At 40.0% G+C, this 16,821-nt stretch overlaps 1 long non-coding RNA gene across 1 annotated transcript in view; it reads left to right on the top strand.

The window, feature by feature from the left end:
- The first annotated feature begins 249 nt into the window (after positions 1-249).
- LOC111531605 overlaps positions 250-16,821 on the top strand; it is a 37,028-nt gene continuing 20,456 nt past the window's right edge. Inside the window, exons 1-2 of the long non-coding RNA XR_003308383.1 lie at positions 250-605; positions 5,395-5,538. This is a non-coding gene — a long non-coding RNA (uncharacterized LOC111531605). The remainder of the gene's footprint in view (positions 606-5,394; positions 5,539-16,821) is intronic.

The following is a 16,821-nucleotide window of genomic DNA, read 5'->3' on the forward strand; positions in this document are numbered from 1 at the left end:
GAGCTGGATCTTAGTTCCACCTCCTGAGGCCTACCTGAAGCTCTGGACAGAGTGAGGTCCAGGTGTAGGAAATGGCCCGCGGGGAGGGAAGACTAAGTCTGTCTCTGCCAGGAAGTCCAGGCCCAGGAAGTTGTAGGGTGGAGTCTTGATATTCTCCCAGCATGGGCGGGACTGGAGGAAGCCACCAACCAACGAAGTACTGGGCTTGTGGGTATTTGTCTTTCTCCCCGCCCCTGAGAGTCTGGGAAAGGCTGACACGTGGTGCCTTCAGGCTCTGGGGCCTAGGACCTTTGTGGTAGCAGAGTCAGTGCAGAGAACCAGACAATACCAGGTTGCTTATTGAAGGATGCCATGTGCTTGCTGGAGGTCTCAGGTGCAACCAAATTGCTTGCAGCTAGGAGGACCTTGAAGAGAAATGGAACCAGTCTGCCAAACCAAGAAGGGTTAGCACTTTCGCTAGGAAAGCTGACCACGCACGAACAGATGAGAACCAAAATCGAGTGAAGAGGATTGAAGATGAACCTACATTTTAAAAGTTCTTGTCTGCTGGAGGTGGCATTACCTGTGACCTCGCTTCACTTCTCCATACATGGCTGTTATAGCAGGTACATTGTAAAGGAGTATGATTGTTTCTAGAAATGCAAAAACAGGTGGCAAGATTTTAAAACCTGTCATTATTCTAAAGAATACTTAATGAGATTTGAAAAGCATTCAAGTTACAAATGAGGAAAACTTGTTTTAGCATTCAAAGTACAAGAGAATTTGAACATATTCTTAAAGTATATATTATTTGTGCAAAGTTAAGATATAAGAATGTATGGCAAGGATATTTTTAAGTGGCTATTTATTGTTGTGATTGAAGTACCGTTTACTTTCTACTTTATAATTTCTTAAAATCTAAACGGTGCCAGCAGTGGGTGTAACTTTTGTAATTTCTTGAAATAGAAAGGTCTTCTAGAGTAAGATAGAAAACAAAATCCAAGCACACAAAAATATACATTGTTATTCATGTATGCAAATGGTATAAGGTAGTGTTGAAGACTGTGCAAAACTATATCCAGTTTGCATTCAATTATCTTTAAAGAGAAGACTAGTTCATGCTCCCAGAAGTTGAATAAAAACAAATAAAGAGAAGTAAATATATATATATAATAGGTGCAACCATTTTTTTTCTCTCTAGGCCTGTAACTAGGTAACTTGGACCTATCTATCTAATGCATATACATACATATGCATAATGCATATATATGTATAATCATGGTCAGTGTTAGAGTGAGTATGCGTTTCAACTTTACAGATTTTACATAAATTTTTAAGATAAAATTTTGGTATAAGTTTTGAAAAATATAAACAAAAGAAACCCTAATGTTCTGAGGCATAAGCACGTAGTGCCTGTTCCAATGTTAGTGTGTATATATACACACACACACACACACACACATAGTCAGCATAGTAATGATTAGGTAAGGCAGGTATCAAAATTAAGATACTTGAGTGGTGGTATTATAGGTATTACGTCCTGTGTATAAATTTTTTAAAAATTGAGAACCTAATATTCTTTAATGAATTAGTCAATCAAGAAGCTCATTGCAAATGTTTTATTATCTAAAATCCAGGTCTTGCAAATATTTCATGACAATTTCAGTTACCCAGGAACCAACAGTGAAAAGTTTGCATCTAAAACATGATGCATATATAAATTTAATTTAAATATAAGTTTATTGTAGTGTATTACCATACATACAGACCTGTGTGTGTGTTGAAACAATGGGAGTAAATATGCAAAAGGCTATTAGTGTTTAATACAAGACTTTATGACAGTGCTTTTGTTCTTGATCAGCACATAGTTATTTTCTAAATTCTTTACAAGCACCATGTCTTAATTACTTATGAGAAAACACCATAAGACTGATTCCTAAGGCTTAAGCAGTGGCACACACATACATAATAAAGTCATAGGAAGCCATTAAAAGTCAAATAATGACGTGCATGGGAACTTGCTTGTGTTCTAATGTTGAATGATGGAACCGTAAGACAAAATCATGTTCCTTTCCACTGAAATTTTGTAAGTTTGGAGTGTGTGTGTCACCCCAAGAGGGACATTGTATGGAATTCAGCCTTGAGATCTATCTGGACCCTCCTATTAGGGTTCCAACATGGCTGCTCCCAACTCAATACACAAGACCTAGTGCCCAGGTCAGAAAATGGAGGACTCACAGGGAACCTGGCAGTGAAACAAGTCATATGGCCTGGTGCCTAGATTTGCTCTTCTCCAGGCTGTTATTTCCCTTATTTTTTTCACTTTCTTAGCCCTAGGTCCCTAAGAATTTCCCAATGAAGCAGATAACTTGGGAAAATGTTGGGGATCAAGGTTGAATGAAGAAGAGCAGACCTACAAAGCTAAGGTAGAGTGGAAATGGGATTCTTTACACAAAGTCTGGCTGATGAAACTGGGTGGTATAGGCTTCAGTCTGAGTTTAGAGGGAAACCAGGAGCAAAAGTGAATTCGAATGAGCAGATTTCCCCCAGACAGGGCCAATAGCAAGGCAGCTTTGTTTCCTGTCTCCTTTGTCTTGGTGGCTTTTTTCAGACTGAATGGGTGAGAAGAGAAGGGCTTTGGGGGTGGGGTGCGCAGGCAGGGCTAATCAGCTTTTCCAGAGCAATACTGCCATCAAGAGGATGTAGTTTGACAAAACATAAACCCAAAGTTTTTAGAGTTCCCCCAAGTTTTAGCAACTGAGAAATGTTGAGCCTTTTGTGAGGTTGAGTGGACCCTAGCCCTAAGTACGTCCCCCTCACTTTAAATCTGAAGGCTTCCAGGAGCTCTGAACAAAGGCAGGATCCTGGGGGAGAAGCTGGTAAGTGCAGGGTCAGGGGAAGGACTGAGGGGACAGCTGCTAGGCAGGTGGAGTATAGGAAGTATTGGGGCTTAGATATCTACCCAGTGAGGGTGGGGCTAAAACAAATGGCTCGGATCCTATTTGGGGGGACTTCTGGCCACATAGCCTCTGGCCGTGCCCCTTGAACAATGAGGTAGGGGGTTGGCACAAGGTGTCAGCAATGTTAGGGTACAGATGAAGCATCTCATTCCAGATGATATCTAACAGCAGCCAGCGTGCTTTCTGGGGGTCTCAAGGATACCTAAAAGTCTGGTGCCCCTATTGCTTAGAGCAAGGAAGACCTGAGGAGAAGGTAGTGTGTGTCACTTGGGTAAGCCAATAAATCATTGAACATCAACAGGAGTGCAGATATACACAACCAGCAGACCTGGAAGTATTTTCTGAAGCCAGGAGGTAACAGCTATGGTGGCTTTGCAGCACTTTTTCTAGGGCCCAATGTGAAGGCTTCCCTTTTTAGAGAGACATACTCTTAGCTCTATTAAGGGAACAGAAATGAGTTCTTTAGCTGTTGGCCTTCCCCTGAGAAAGATGAGGCCATTGAGACTTGGGACCTAACTGTTCATTCAGATTAGCAAGTATTGTTCTTTGTGCCTGCTTCTTAGCCTTTTTCTAATGAAGATTCCTTGTAAGGCCTCTAAGGACACCCTCCTTTGGAAAGCTGAGCACATCAGGACCCTCAGGACACTTGCCCATAGCATAGCAAGAAAAGGCAAAGTTCTTAAGATTGACTGCACATGAGAGTTTTCTCGTGTATCAATGATGGATTCAGTGGCTGATCACTTATAGAAGGGGAAGAAATGTTATTCTCGGGTACTGCTGTAATATATGGTCACCACCTGAATTCTACCTGCCCAGGGTGGAGCTATAACATCTATTAGGAAGTTTTTAGCAACTACTACAAAGACCATAGGGTCCCTGGGGAAAATGACTCTCCTACTATTCATGTCTTGGTCTAGCTGTCCTTGAGGATGTTATAGGTTGACATGAGTCAAGAAGGGTTTGAAAACATTTGAGAAAGCATGTCTCAATGGTCTCAAATACCCTATGAAAGTGTAAGGTGACCTCTGACCTTTTCAGCCTACTTCAGCTAAGCAGGTGACTGAGAGAAACCCTGCATCAGATGGGTTAGGCTGTTGAGTCATAGTTTGACTTGACCATATGCTAGACTAGGAAAGCCAGATGTATGGAGTCAGTGCACCATATCTGAACTTAGAATTGTGAGTGACAGAGAGGTAGCCCCAGCTGTAGAATTCCTCAGGGTCAGGAATTTTGTATTCCCACACATTTTGGTTTACATGAAGAGACTATCTGGTCAGAGAGTGGATAAAGGCCTAAAGCAGCAGCACCTTGCTGAGTTCCAGGAATTCAAACATGACACTGTGACCAGTAATAGGAGATTATAACTATTGCCAACTCTCAATACCGCTCAATCATTGACACTCATCTCAGATCAAAAGCTGTTTCAAAATGAAGTTAAAAAGAAAACCACTCAGCAGGAAAGATGGCAAAGGAATAAGGCACCTCTATTATCACACAGTCTCAAATTCACCAGTACAGAAGTAAATTGCAGTTCACTGTATTCTTCCATAATGCCCTTAAATCTTCATCATAACCCCGAGCAAGCCTTTGAAAAGGAATCCATTGATGTCAATGTTTGTGTAATGATTTGTAGAATTGGACAAGCTCCTACCAAGTGAGAAGCACTGTTAATTGGTTCACCTCTTTGAAGGTCAATTGGCCAAATTATTTAACCTTTCACATGAGCATACCCTTTGTCCAGAGACTACCTCTTGAAAGTGATCACACAGCCAAACTCCCACAGGAAAGTAGAAAGGAGAGGACAAAGAGGATAGCGGAGATTTCTTTTGCAAGGATGGCGGTGGGGAGGGGGTAAAACATCCATTGTCCAAGTTCAACTACAGTTAAGTTCAGCTATAGTAGGTAGTCTTTTTAAGCCTTTGGAAAGATTGAAATCCATTCGCCAAGTCCTCAATAGGGGAGGTGACCACACCTCTGATTTAGGCAAGAAAATGCAAAATGTTGTAACGGGATCAAACCATTCTGGTTGGCTAACAACAAGGAAATTGAAAAGAAAAATGAAGTTTTTCTTTCTCTCTTAATTACATACATTATTAATTCAAGTTGAACACATAAACATATTGGTTCAGAAAAGTAAACAGGCAGAAAGGAAGTTATCTGGAAAGTTCCCCAGTCAAGCAACTAACAGTGTGTAATTTTCTACAGTGATGTTTCTAATGACTTGCCTTCACGTTTTAACTTACACTTGTCCAAAGCCTTGAAATGTTGAAAATGAGAAAAGCTTACATTTGCAAGTTTTTAAAAAATTCAAGAAACCAGCACCATCTCAATATATAATTAGGAAAAGAACATATTACAAGATGTATTTTTCTTTAAAACATACACACACACTTCTACACACATGCAAGATTTAAAGGCTCTATTCTGAATTCTATTTCCAAATTTTACTTAACAGAAAAGCCAGCTTTCTGAAGCACATTTAATGACATATGATGAGACTTATGTGATGTGAGACCTGAGAAAACTATGATAGAAAGAAGCAACTCAAGCTGCAAGGATATTCCTCATGTATCATGCAAGGATATTCCTCATGTATCATGTAAGTAAAAACTCACCAAATCCTGACAACCTGTCCACATGTGCCCACAATGTACAATTATATATTAAAAAGAGCAAAATGCAATATAACAAACATCAATGGAATATCAATTAAACTTCTTAAGAGTATCATTTCTTTACTGCTATATATTTGTTCCACTTACTGATTTTTTCCGAGATGCATATGATTTTTACGGTTTGATCAACAGTAAATGCTATGAGATTTAGCCATAAAAAACTATCTTGTTCCTCAAGAAAAGTTAATGCTATTGGAGAGTACTCATGATCTAGAGTTGAGTTGAGAATTCAGGGCACCAAATTCTATGTGTAGTGGGACCAATGAGGATGGATTTGAAGAAAAGAAATGGAAAAGTATGTAAGTGTGTGTGTGTCTAGCATTGTGCTGAAGAATGTGGGGAGTATATTGATGAGATATAGACTAAATTTATTTCATTAAATAACATCAGTTATTATTGAACAGTTATATATCGTTTTTTAATGTTTAAACCAATATACTCATCAAGCTGCTAATAGTGGATGCCTCAAAAAAGTGGGATTTGTGATAAAGTGTTTCCATTTGCTCTTCATAGATTGTGTATTCTAAGATATTTTTCAAGAAGCTGATAATATATTTGTAATTTGAGAGTCAACCCAGAACAAATATGTACAGAAGAAATTATTGGTGAAAACTTGATTTGTTGGCTATTTGAAATCTAATATATTTATATCTTTAACTGATCACAGAAAACAGGTGTATTCAGGACACCCACATTTTAAAAATCCTTATCCACGTCAGTGGGCATTACTTGTGGCCTCAGTGCACTTCTTTGTACAAGGCTAATGTGTCTGGTTATTTTGTAAACATGTATGCTTAATTTTAGGAAATGCAAAAATTTGAGAAGCAACCTTAAAAATATTGCCTATTCCAAGGAGTAGTTAATGATGTTTCCAAATACCTCAAGCTGTCATAAGTGAGAAAAGCATGTCTGACATACAAGGTAACTGGGATTTTAGGTTAAAAAGTATACATTATATGTGGATAGGGAAGATATGAGAATGTATGGCAAAGACATTTTAAAAGTTATTTCTTCTAGTTTTCATTGAGATACCATTTATTTTTGGCTTTGTAATTTCTCAAAATATGAGTAGATTTCCAACAGCAGATGTTACCTTTATAATTCCTTCGAAGAGAAACCTCCTTGTAGAACAAAGTATAAAGAAATTTCCAGCTAGGGAAAATAGATATTGATATACGGAAACTTGCAATTTATGTAAGTTGGTGCAGAAGACTTTGTAGAAAACTATGCCCAGTATAAGTCAAGTTATAATTAAGGTGAAATAAATGTGCATATATATGTATAGCAATATTATGTGTTATATATCTATAGCAATATTATGTTATATATGCCATATTTAAACTATATAATAAATGGAGCAATAAGAAACATTTTTGTTTGTTTGTTTTTTGAGACGAAGTCTCGTTCTGTAGCCCAGGCTGGAGTGCAGCGGCGTGATCTCAGATCACCCCAACTTCCGCCTCCAGGTTCAAGCGATTCTTCTGCCTCAGCCTCCAGAGTAGCTGGGATTACAAGCGGGCGCCACTGCATCCAGCTAATTTTTTGTATTTTTAGTAGAGACGAGATTTCACCATGTTGGCCAGGCTGGTCTTGAATTCCCAACCTCAAGTAATCCGCCCGCCTCGGCCTCCCAAAGCTCTAGGATTATAGGCATGAGCCACCGTGCCCAGCCAAGAAACATTTTTCTGCAATGCTTTGATTACTAAACATGAAGACAAAAATTTTATATAATGTGGCCAAACTGTCTTAGAATCAGGAGTGGCAATCTCCTAGGCAAGCCATCATGTACAAACAACCAATTTTAATATAAATTTATTGTCACATATGAACATAGATATAAAACTCTGTATTGAAAGGAGTAGGAGGACATGATCTAAAAAATTATAAGTGGTCTTAATCGGTTTTATGATAGTGCTTTAATCTTTATCAGTGCATGGTTATTTCTGAATCCTTGGCAAACATCATGTCTTAATTATTAATGAGGAAGTGGTTTTAAGGCTTATCTCTAAGAGATAAATGGTAAATACAGATACAAAGATAAATACACACACACACACACACACACACACACACACACACCCCTACATACCCAGTGAAGTGGTAGGAAGCAATTGGAGACCATTTTATGGCATCGGAAAGTGTCTTCGAATGGTAAATAAAATCACAAGACAAAACTCTTGGAATGAGAGCCATTTGGGCACTTCTCTTAAGACTCCAGCCAAATAGCTGCCAACAAGTCAACACGTAAGACTTAGATCTCTATCCTGAAAATATAGAATTCCTTGGAAGCTTTACAGATGGATGAGCCAGGCAAGGACTTGTGGTTTGGTACTTAGAGATAACCTCCCGGCCTTGAGTTTCTAGCATTTTCTTTTTCTGCTTAGGCCTGGATTCTTGAGTCTTGAATCCAGAAGCAGAAGTTGGTAACTTGGGAAAATACTGGAGATGTAATGCTGAGTGAGCGAGAACACAACTGTGAAGGCGAAACCTATTGGAAATGTAGTTCTTAAAAAGAGAAGGCCTCAGTTTCGTTTCAAATGGAAACCAAAAGCAAAAGTACAGCAGCGTGATCAGATTGTCCCAAACTAGGCAAAAGTTAGGCTGCCATGTTTCCTGGCGCCTTTTTCTTGCTGGCGTTTTTTTGGACAGAAAGGGCGGGAGAAGGACTAAGGAGCAGTACGTGTTGGCGTATCTGGAGCACTACTGCCATCGTGAGGAAATAGTTTTAAAATGCCGTACGCCATTACAGCGTCCGTCTCGTGAGGTCTTTCGGTTTAGAAACGTCGGTTCAGCGGAAAGATTGAACAGGCCCCAACCCCGAATTGGTCTTCCCTGACTTCTCTGAGTTATTCCGGGAGCTATGGGCAGACTTGATGCTAATATGACAAAGGTGATATCCAGGTGTAAAAGCCTGTTGTTAGCGAGGTAGGACAGAGCCTACGGCTGCCAGAAGTCTGGGCACAGGGGCACAGGAAGTTGTTGGGTGGGGCTTCCGTTGAGGATAACTTTCAGGGCCCAGGGAAGGGCTTGTGCCCATTGTCTCCCGTTCCTATCCCTGCCCCTCAGAAGATGGTTCAGGCCAATTCACCTTGTTCTGGAGCCATAGAACCTGGGCTCCCTTTGATAGCAGCATCACAACTCATAAAATAGGCTAATTTGAGGAGATATCTTATAACAGCATTTGTGCTTGCTGGGGGATCTCATACACAGCCAAAGTCTGGACCCCATTGCCTTAGAGCAAGGAGGGAAATGAAGAAACATTGGGAGCCATCCTGCCAAGCCAAAAAAGGCCAATTCTCCTGCTTAGAGAGCAGAGACATACACAAAGAGGCCAAAAAATGTTATGCCTATAGCCAAGGCCTGTCCCCTAATAGAGTTTTGCCATCATCTCAGATCTCTTGGTGGGGTTGGTGGGGAGGAAGGGAGGAGTGCTCATCTCTTTATTTGTTCTCCCAGAGGATGCTGAACTCCTTGAAGTCTAGTGATTCTCCTCATACATAACAATTGTTTTTCTCTGATACTTCTTCATAAAAAGCTCCAGGTGAGGATACCTGGTAAGCCTGACAACCCATACTTCTTGCTCCCAAGTTGATGGAGAACGTCTAGAATTACTTGGGATTCATTGCATAATGGAGAAACATTCTGGCCCCCTCTTCTACTTTCCTCACTCAGTTAGCATTTGACCTCATAGAGTAGTTGAAGATGATTTTTTGTACGTGTGTTTGCGTGTAAGCGTCCTGTGACTAAAAAATTTAAAACTTTCTTTTCTGTCGTATTTAAACCAACGGCAAAATTGGTAAAGGAATTAAACAGGCAATTTACAAAAGAAGAACTCCAGCTGTTTATTAAATAAATGAAAAGATACTCAATTTTACTACTGTTTATGACATTCCAATTATCTACACACATTGTGTTTATGTATGTATTGTGTTCGTTTATAAATATATGCACCAATATTTGCACATATTCCTATATCTATGCATACATGCCTGTTATATATATATTTATATGTACTATGTATATACACAGGCACATTAAGTTATATACAATTTTTACAAATATAGAGGTATATATAAAGACATGTATGTGTGAATGTGTGTGTGCACAATTAAAATAACTCTATTCACTTAAATATATTCAATTACATATCAATTATTTCAGCTAAATATAAATTATAACTGATATAGTAAATAAATACAACTGAATTATATTAAGTTAAATATTAAATAATTCTATTCAGTTAAATGATTTTATTCAATTAAATATCCTATTTAATATTCTTTTATCCCCAAGACTTAGAACAGTGCCCAGAACTTGGCAGGAACCAGATAAATATTGGTTAAAGGAATGTATGATTTCCTCTACATATTGAGAGATCTGAGATGGTAAACACCAAAGTGCAAATAGTAGTAACTGTACTACCATATACTGTTTATGAATGGGTGCTCATGCCTCTTTTTTAAAAAACATTTTTCACGTTTTTTAAAAAAGGATGCTTTATAAAAGATAAGAAACATCTATTGTTTTAATATATTTAAAAATACAATTCAGATTATAAAGTATCATCAATAGTAAGAGTCTTTTTTTTTGTAATAAAATTTTTTTTTTTTGAGACAGAGTCTTGTTCTCTTGCCCAGGCTGGAGTGCAGTGGCGTGATCTTGGCCCACTGCAACCTCCGCCTTCCAGGTTCAAGCAATCCTCCCACCTCAGCTTCCAAAGTAGCTGGGATTACAGACATGTGCCACCATACCTGGCTAATTTTTTTTTCTTTTTTTATTTTAGATGGAGTCTCGCTCCGTCGCCAGGCTGGAGTGCAGTGGCGCAATCTCAGCTCACTGCAACCTCCACCTCCCGGGTTCAAGCGATTCTGCTGCTTCAGCCTCCAGAGTAGCTGGAGTTTCACCATGTTGAACAGGGTTTCACCATGTTGGCCAGGCTGGTTTCGAACTCCTGGCCTCAAATGGTCTACCCGCCTTGGCCTCCCAAAGTGCTGGGGCACCAGACATAGGGGAAATTGCACACATTGGAGGAGGTCAGAAAATTTTGAGATAAATTTTGCCAGGAAAATTAAATTGATCAAAATCTGTAATATGAATGAGAGCCTTGAGAGATATTTTAGTCAACTTGTATATGTGTGTGTTTGAATGAACTTTGAGTACACAGACCATCAAATGAAATGACTAGTAAATTATTCTAGGAGACAGAGACTAGGGGAAAGATGTCCAGAAAAAGAAAAGCAAACACAATTTAGTACATGGATCATCTCAAGATATTTACATTGTTATAGTATTGTATGCATTAAATATTGACACGAGCAATTATAGCTACATTGGGAGGATGAGAAGAAAGGAAGGATGTGAGTGAAGTACTAATATTGGTATTAGTGAAGTGTAGTGAGGGCAAAGAAAGTAAAATATTCTTCTAGAAGGAAGAGTATATATTATGAATGTATGGGTTAGTTTATAAATTGGTAATATGGGCATTCTATTTAGGGATATATAAGCAAGTAAAATCTTACTAGCTAAGAGTGTTAAAAGTGTTTCAATCTTCTGAGCACAGTGGCTCACGCCTGTTAATCCCAGCACTTTGGGAGGCCAAGGCAGGCGGATCACGAGGTCAGAAGATCGAGAACATCCTGGCTAATACGGTGAAACTCCATCTCTACTAAAAATACAAAAAATTAGCCGGGCGCGGTGGCAGGTGCCTGTAGTCCCAGCTACTCAGGAAGCTCAGGCAGAAGAATGACGTGAATCCGGGAGGCGGAGCTTGCAGTGAGCTGAGATTGCACCACTGCACTCCAGCCTGGGCGACAGAGTGAGACTCCATCTCAAAGAAAAAAAAAAGTGTTTCAATCTCGGAGGAATGTCAGAGATGGCATAATGTTGTTTGTAAAGTATTGTACAAATAACTAACGTTGAAAAATGTGGTCATGTATAATTTTGGCTTCAAATCTTTAAAAACTGTATCTATCTATCCATCCATTCATCCTTGTGGTATATAGGCAGAATTCTAAGATGATTCCATCTCCCTGTATAATTCCTTAAGTATGAATGGGACCTGTGAATATGATAGATTATCACTCCTCTGATTCCTTTATATTATATGGCAAAAATGATAGGGTCTCAAAAGGGAGATTACCCTGGGAGGGCCGGATCTAATCAGGACAGGGAAAGAGGGCCTGGAAGTCTAAGATATTCTCTTTTGCTAGCCTTAGCCTCAAAGAAGTAAGCAATTGTGAGTTCTAAAGCTGCAACAAAATGAATTCTGCCAACAACCACATGACCTTCCAAGAGGATCTTGAGCCTCAGATGAGTCCCCAGCCCTAACCGACACCTTGACTGCAGCCTTGAGCTGAGGACCTACCTGAGCTATGCCCTGACTCCTGACTCACAGAAACTGAGATAAAAAATGTATGTTGTTTTAAGCTATTAAGTTTGATGTAATTTGTTACATAGCAAGAGATAATGAATACAATGCTTACACACGGGGAAGAAAAAAAAAGAAAACCTAGCAGTATGGACTGAAAGTTTGTGTCACCTCAAAATTCATATGTGGAATTAACCCACAGTGTGATGGTATTTGGAAATGAGACTTTTGGGAGGTGGTTAGGTTTAGATGAGGTTGTAAGGGTGGAGCCTGCATTATGATTAGTGCCCCTATAAGGAGATGAAGGGACAGAGCTTTCTCTCTTTGCCTTGTGAGTACATTACAAGAAGGTATCCATCTACACCTGGAAGAGGACCCTAGCCAGGAACTGAATTGGCTCCCACCATGATCTTGGACTTCCCAGCCTCCAGAACTGTGAGAAATACATTTATTTTGTTTAAAAATCTGATTTTTTTATGGCAGCCCTCCTTGACTAAAACATCTAGAATAAAGTAAGGAGAAATATTAAAACTGGTTACCTCTAAGAAAATAATGTAGGAGATTCAGTTTATAAACTTTAAAGAACATATATTGACTATTGTTTTGTTAAGGGAAATAAAAGAGTAAAATGCAAACCTGTGAATTCAGTGTAATGAAGTAAGTGAAAAAGGAGTGTGTGTGTGTGTGTGTGTGTGTGTGTGTGTGTGTGTCCGTTTGGACTTCCACATTTAGCATTGTAAGAAGTGTATTGATAATTACAAAGACAAATTGGTCACATGACAGATGTACTGAATTTTTAAAATAGATACACCAAAGTGCAAAGAAAAGTTACATCTGAAGACTTGTTTTAGATGAGAACTCACCTTCTTGTTTAATACATTTTTTTCATTAAGATTTCCTAAGAACAGGTCAGGCCCAGTGGTTCATGCCTGTAAATCCAGCACTTTGGGAAGCTGAGGTAGGAGGATCACTTGAGGTCAGGAGTTCAAGACCAGCCTGGCCAACATGGTAAAACCCCATCTCTACTAAAAATACAAAAATTAGTCAGGCGTATTGGTGGGTTCCTGTAGTCACAGCTACTTGGGAGGCTGAAGCATGAGAATCGCTTGAACCCAGGAAGTGGAGGTTGCAGTGAGCCGAGATTGTGCCACTGCACTGCAGCCTGGGAGATAGAGTGAGAGACTCTGTCTCAAAAATAAATAAATAAATAAATAAATAAATAAATAAATAAATAAATAAATAAATGTAAAGGTACATTTGGTATGTCATATATGACATGTCAAACCAATGAGAGCTATATAGGCTATAAGAAAATAATCTCAGGAATTTGGCCAAATAACAGCTTTCTACCAAACAGAAAGATTAGTGTCTCCTACAAAATGGAGGGAGATTCCCTGGTAACCTAGAAAACTACGTCAAGGACCATGATACCAGGTGACTAGAGATGACCTTCTCCAAGCCTGGAACTTACGGCATTTTCTTCTCCCATTTCATTCTGGAATCCTGAGTCTTGTTCAACTTTAAGAAGTCAACTTAATAAATTGAGAAAATGCTGAAGAACTAATGTTCAGTGAAGAAGAGCTGAACTGTGAAGCCAAAGATCTGGTGGAAATTTAATGCTGGAAAAGGGAAGATGCCTCACCAGGGCGGGATGGTTAAGGACTCGTTTTGATTTAAGATGGAAATAGAAAGCAAAAGCACAGTGATGTGAACAAGTTTCCTCAAACTGGGCAAGAATTGAAACAGTTTTGTTTCCTTGTACCTTTGTCTTTTGTTGGCATTTTTTCACACTGGATGGGCGGGAGAAGAGGCCCTGGGGACAGGGCTGGTTGACATTTCTGGAGCACTACTGCCATCGTGAGGAAATCAGTTGATGAAAATCCAAGTCATGAACAGTTCCTCCCAAAACACTAGTATGTCGAGGAAGGTTGGACCTGTGGGGAAGTTGGAAAGGCTTCTGGCCTCAAGCATGATGTCCTTGCCTTCATCTCTCAGGCTTTCTAGGATCTGTGGACAAAGCCATGATATAGTTGTAGAAGTGGCCAGAACTGACGAAGGGGCAGGCAGGAAATTCATGCACAGGAAGTCCTGGAGGTGGAGCTTTTGTGTCCTCCCAGTACAGGAAGAACTAGAGGAAGCAGTTCACTGCTAAGTGCAGGGCTTCTGATCATTTGCCTCCTGCTCCTGCTCCTTGTTGTAGAGGCAGACGACAGTCTGGGACACAGTCCTCTAGCACACTGGAGCCTGGGATATGAGCCCCATTTGGCAGTAGTGTGGGAGCTCAGAGTGCAGGGGGGAAATTCCCACTATTTATTGTAGAGCATTATATTGAAGAATGCATTCAAAGTTGAGAAGCAATAGATAATCGATAAGAAGGGTGAATAACTCTCAGGAGTGTCTTGGAGACATGTGGCAAAGCATCCCTCAATGATCCCAGATATCTTGTGAAGGTGAAAGGTCATTGCTGATCTTCTGACATTATCTCAGTTAAAATAGACTGAAAGAGAAAGCCTGAACTGGATGGGTTAGCGTGCCTGCCTTGGAGCTGCATTTTGACTAGGTCATATGCTTGAAGCAGGGTAGACAAATTTGAGGAGACAGAATTGTGGATGACACTAGCAGTGGCCTCAGCTCAGGAATTCCTCAGGTTCAAGAATGTTGTATTCACCTCACCTGGCTATACTTAATACAGGCTAACAGGCCTGATTGCAGATGGAAACAATTTCATTGTTTCAGGCATAATAAAAACAACAGCAAAAACAGGAAACCACAAGCAATTATTTGTCCGTGTTTACTGCCCTTCAACCATTGGCATCCATTACAGATCATTAGCTATTCCAAGATGAAAAGTTAAAGAGAAACAATTCAGCAAGGAAAGAGAAAAGGAACCAGGCACAAACTTCCCAGAAGAAAAAGACCACGGAACAAGAAACCAGCCCCCGATATTTCACGTAGCTTCTTTTCTATTTCCCTAAGTGTCAGCCGGTCTGAGAAATAAAGGGAAAGAGTACAAAAGAGAGAAATTTTAAAGCTGGGTGTCCGGGGGAGATATCACATGTCAGTAGGTTCCATGATGCCCACCAAGCTGCAAAACCAGCAAGTTTTTATTAGTGATTTTCAAAAGGGGAGGGAGTGTACGAATAGGGTGTGGGTCACAGAGATCACATGCTTCACAAGGGAATAAAATATCACAAGGCAAATGGAGGCAGGGTGAGATCACAGGACAGAGTGAAATTAAAATTGCTAATGAAGTTTCTGGCATGCATTGTCATGATAACATCTTATCAGGAGACAGGGTTTGAGAGCAGACAACCAGTCTGACCGAAACTTATTAGGCGGGAATTTCCTCATCCTAATAAACCTGGGAGTGCTAGGGGAGAACAGGGCTTATTTCATCCCTTATCTACAACTATAAAAGACAGACGTTCCCAAAGCGGCCATTTTAGAGACCTCCCCTTGGGAACGCATTCTCTTTCTCAGAGATGTTCCTTGCTGAGAAAAAGAATTCAGTGATATTTCTCCTATTTGCTTTTGAAAGAAGAGAAATATGGCTCTGTTCCTCCCGGCTCTTAGGCAGCCAGACCTAATGGTTATCTCCCTTGTGCCCTGAACATCACTGTTATCCTGTTCTGTTTTCAAGGTGCCCAGATTTCATATTGTTTAAACAATTTGTGCAGTTAACACAATCATCACAGGGTCCTGAGGCAACATTCATCCTCAGCTTATGAAGATGATGGGATTAAGAGATTAAAGATAGGCATAGGAAATCACAAGAGTATTGATTGGGGAAGTGATAAATGTCCATGAAATCTTAACAATTTATATTCAGAGATTGCAGTAAAGACAGGTGTAAGTAATTATAAAAGTATTAATTTGGGGAACTAATAAATGCCCATGAAATCTTCACAATTTGTGTTCTTCCAACATGACTTCAGCCGGTCCCTCTGTTTGGGATCCCTGACTTCCCGCAACAGCAGAGGTTCTCAAATTCACCAACACTCAAGTAAATTACAATTTGACAAAGTCTCAAACATTCCCCACCTCTTCAAAATATCCCTGAGCAAGCTACTGAACATGAAACCCCTGAAAATATCTACTTTGTGTGAACATTTGTAGAATCGGACAAGTTCCCGTGAGGTGGGAAGCATTGTCAATTGGTTTAACAATTTGGTGGGCAATATGTGTGCATCACTTAACCTTTCACATGAGCACACTCTTTCTCCAGAGTCAAGGTCACATTCCCATAAGAGACAGGAGTATGGAGATGAGTAGGTTCATTCAGCTTTCCTTTGCAACGTCAGACAGTGGGGAGGAGCAAAGGGTCTATTCTCTAGTAGGTTGACTCCACATGTTTCAGCTATACCAGGTGGTCCTCTTAAGTTCTTTGAAAAGAATGAATTCCATGCTCAGTGTCCACATCAGTAAAGATATTCTACCTCTTTGATTAGGGGTTAAAGCAAATTATTGACTCTTTGGGATCAAACCATCCTAATTTACTAATATAAGAAAACAGGCCAGGTGCAGTGGCTCACACCTGTAATCCCAGCACTTTGAAAGGCTGAGGCGGGTGGATCACGAAGTCAGGAGATAGAGACCATCCTGACTAACATAGTGAAACCCCGTCTCTACTGAAAATACAAAAAATTAGCCGGGTGTGGTGGCGGGCACCTGTAGTCCCAGCTACTCAGGAGGCTGAGGTGGAAGAATTGCGTGAACCCGGGAGGCAGAGCTTGCAATGAGCTGAGATCGCGCCACTGCACTGTGACCTGGGCAATGGAGCGAGACTCTGAGAGAGAGAGAGAAAAAGAAAGAAAGAAGGAAAGAAAGAAAGAAGGAAGGA

The sequence above is a fragment of the Piliocolobus tephrosceles genome, chromosome 12 (genome assembly GCF_002776525.5).
Source record: "Piliocolobus tephrosceles isolate RC106 chromosome 12, ASM277652v3, whole genome shotgun sequence".
Lineage (NCBI taxonomy): Eukaryota > Metazoa > Chordata > Mammalia > Primates > Cercopithecidae > Piliocolobus > Piliocolobus tephrosceles.